Here is a 4445-nt window from a genome sequence, read left to right as displayed (position 1 = left end):
TATATATATATATTTCTATTAGATATGTACAAATTTTAAATTTAGAAGCTAAAAATTCAAACGGTCTGTAAATTCAGTGACAATTCTGAACTCGTAAAATTCAAATTATGAAACTACCTCTGCTAACACATACTCCCTCTGGTCCACAATAAGTGACCATTTTACCTTTTCATTTTGGTCCAAAATAAGTGTCTGTTTACATAATCAAGAATGAATTAATTTTATTTTTCTAAAGTTTATCCTTATTTACATATTTCAATGTGTCAAGGTAATAATTATTTAAAGTTAATTTAATGAATACATCTATTAAATCTCTTGGAGCTCGTATTTTCTTAATGGGTATGTCAAAGGTAAAATGATCGCTTGTTATGGACCGCATGGAGTATTAATTTAGTGGGGCTAAACAAAACATGCGCTTTATTTTAGTACTAGTACCAATTCAGAACATAGAATTTGCTCTTTTTAGTTGAAGAAAATAGTCAATCATTGGTCTTTAATACTCCTAATAATAGTTACCTTAAAGTCTACTCCATCCGTTCACTTTTATTTGGCACGTTTTGACTTTTCATGCCCCTTAAAAAATAATAAATGAAGTGCATAATTTACCATGATATCCATATTAATTGATGCATATTTTATTGGATTTGGGAAAATGATTTGAAATGAGTAATAAATATTGTGGGTCTTCTCTTTATATGCGTAAAGTAAAATAAAAATAAAAATTTATTTTTAGTATACATGTCAAATAAAAGTAAACGAGAGTACATTTGAGGTCATTCTATTTTTAGCTAGACCTAAAATTGGGGCCTAACTATACCTTAGGCCACGTCACTTCTTGGTCTTTACACAGAAAATTTGGAATAAGGGGAGTTTGCTTTATTTAGTTATACCTGAAGTACAAATTGTTTTTTTTTTAGAAGTTTAGTTTCGAATAAAAATTTAGGGTACTAAAATAGTATTAAGTGAAGTATTCAAACTATTCTCGATATGTTTAACACACTCTAATAATTATTTCATCAATAAAATTAATTATCGACAGATATAGGATAAATTCTGTAGGTTCAGTTGAATTTATTATTTTTTACTTTTATTATGTATACATATGTTAAAAATTACGGTTATTTACTACTGATCCTAAATCCTGAATTTCCAAAGAGTTTGTCCTACACGAAAATACGAACATTTTAATAATGGCATTTAAATTTCATTTTGAAGGGTCATTATCATCTGATATGTTATATGAAAGTGTATAGGTGGTCGATTCAACATTAAATATGGTATTATACATGCTTTTATAATATTGTTGGTAACTTGTCCTTTGGATGCATCGTTAGATAAGACAGCAACTAATTTAAATATATTATTACACGGAAAACATTATTTATTTAGACTAACTAAGTTTTTTTCCAATTGAATCATTAGATAATTTTAGATTAAGTTGACAATTATGATGAAAAAAAGGTAGTCCTGTGCACAATATATTTCGTATTTACGCAGAGTCCGGAGATCGAAAGAACCGTATCCCAAAAATATAACATAGACAGTGTACCATAATATAAGTATTTTTGCTTTTACGGCTCGAACCCGTGACCAACCTATAATACAGCAATGCCTAACCAAAGAGTGAATCCCACCACGACATTCTTGCAAAAAGTCCAAATTTGCAAATTTTGTAGCACCCCCAGACGCCACTTCAACCAATATAGCTTACAACCGACGTAAGAAACATATTACCCCACGAGACGTCACTACAAGTGGTAGGGTGTATATGGACCGGGTTAGTTTAATTTTTATTAAAATTAAATTAAACCAATTATATTGGTTTGGACAGGTTCGGTTTTGTCGGATTTTTTGGATTTTTGTTACATGAATATTATTTCAATCTTACTTTGTTAAATTTTTTATAAGTAAATATATGTTTAGTAAAAATTGAAAAAATTGACATCATATGATTTGTTAACATATTCTTATGGGAAAATTTTCTTAGTAACATATGATAGTTGTTTTTTAGTCGTCTGACAATAATTTTTTGTTGGTGTACACTTTCAAGGTTAACTGAATTTATAAAAATCAATATGATACCTATATAATGATATTTGTTTTATTTAATTTTAAATTATCGAAATAATACTTCAAATCTAAAAAAGAAGTAAAAATTTAATAGATCTTGACATATGAATATGGAAGAACAAAGAGATTGACACATTTCACTAACACTTAATAAAAAATTGATCATACAACCCATTATTTAAAGTTAATAAAAATTGAGCACTTTACATTTAACTAAATATTAGATCCCATAGGAGAATTGCAAATATTTCTATATATATATATATATATATATATATATATATATATATATATGAAAGTGTAGAATTCTTATGAGCATGGTTTCTACATATGAAAGTGCAGAATTTCTGTGAGCATGATTTCTACAGATGAAAGTGCAGAAATAAGCATAATTTCTATATGTGAAAGTGGAGAAATTCAAAGAAAAACTCCTATAGGCAGGATATCTACCCTTATGCATACATAGATAACCCTCCCCTTTTTACTAAAACCCCATAAGTTATTACAAAATTTATTACAGACCAAATGAATCAAACAGAAAATAAAATTACATCAGAGCTTTTAAGCTGCATCCAAGGTGCGTAATTCAGACCCAAGGTCTAACAACATGATATGAGCCAACTGCCGGGATCAAGTTCTAAGGCCTTTCTCTTATCTGGAATGTGTCAAAGTTCCAAGGAGTTTCAAGAACTCCAGGCAATGCTTACACCCAGATATCATTACAGAACTGAATTAAAGTGCAGTATGGAAGGGCCAGCCCTCCAATGCCCAAGTTCAGAGGGAACTCAAGGTCCCAGGGCAAGGCTCATTGGAGGGGGACAGAACATAGAATCCAGGAACAAGTGTGAGTGCAATAGAGGGAATTAAGGGATGCCAAGGCAGGCTGGTGGTCATGCCCAGCAACATCGAATGCTGGCACACCCCTGACCAGCCCACTAGCCAAACATTGGAGAGTCAGGACCTATTGAAGGTCAAACCATGGCCTGGGCAGTAATTGGGATACTGTCAGGCCAAGGTTTCAGCTCAACACATAAAGGGGATTAGGGGTAGGGATTCATATGAGAACAGAAGCAAAGAAAGGACAAATACATAGTATAAGTTACGGAGCATGAATAACAAACCACACAAAAGAATGAGACTATAGAATAAACACATAGGGATGAGGCAAAAGTTTTAATAAAGGCGTACCAGTTTCAGAAAGAGACAAGCAAAAGAGAGCAGAAGTCTTGCAAAGAAGCCACAACACAAACAGCAAGAGAGAATACTTTGTGTGTGAGTGTGAGTTCAGAAAAGACTCCAGTGTTCGTGTTTTTTCTTTTTTGTGTTTCTTTTGGGTGTCAATAAAAGAGCAGGTATTTATAGTGTGAGAAACATGCAGAAATAAGGTAAGGACTGTAATTCAGACATAATTGGAGGAATATGTGTCTTATTAAAATCAAATCAGTATCAAAGACTTCCTTTAAAAAAGCAATTAAACCAAACGGTAGCATGCAAGTGTTAAATAAGGAAAGAAATCACGTAGGGCTGGACATGACAAATAAGGAAATATTTTCAGCACAGTTCGAGTATACCATATGTATTAGGGTTTAAGTTCATTAGACCTTAATTAAGGAAGGGTCTGTAAGAATCCCATACTAATGTAAATAAGGTAATGGGATCAAATCAACTTAAGTAGAAAGGCAGGGTCGAAAGGAAAATATTTCAACAAGTCCAAGAAACAAAGGAAATCAAAACAATAAAGGAAAGAATCAATTCAAGAGTGCAATCAGAATTACACAAAGAGATTTGAAATCAGTCCACAATCAAGGTTATTTTGAGAGGGAAATTTGACCTATAAAGAGTGCATAAACATTAAGCATGCGAGGTTGGATTTAAGACAAAGAAGAGTGTCATGTAATCAAAGAAAATCAGTGAGTAGAGGACCATAGGAACATGGTATTCATCTCAGAGAAGAGGGAATACCAGATAGCATGCGAAAGGTCAAGTAAAGAGGTCAGAATCGTATGAAGAAACAAAGTTGACACAAAGATCTCGAAACTCAGTCGAACAGTAGAGGAAGCAACTTCAGGAACTCAAATAGGTCAAAAGAGACTAGGATTTGAAATCAACACGTTCAGAGACAAGAAACAAACGAATCACATAGAAAATAACCTCAAAAACTACGAAAAGAACCNATATATATATATATATATATATATATATATATATATATATATATATATATATATATATATATATATTTAAATTCTATGAAAAGTCTTAAAATTATATATATAAAAACTATATATTTATTATATGTCGGTTTGGTTCGGATATTTTTACTCAATACCAAATCAAATCAAACCTAGTCGGGTTTTTTACTCGATTCAGTTTGA

This window comes from Nicotiana attenuata, unplaced genomic scaffold (genome assembly GCF_001879085.1).
Source record: "Nicotiana attenuata strain UT unplaced genomic scaffold, NIATTr2, whole genome shotgun sequence".
Classification (NCBI taxonomy): domain Eukaryota; kingdom Viridiplantae; phylum Streptophyta; class Magnoliopsida; order Solanales; family Solanaceae; genus Nicotiana; species Nicotiana attenuata.
Note: the sequence above shows the minus strand (reverse complement) of the source record.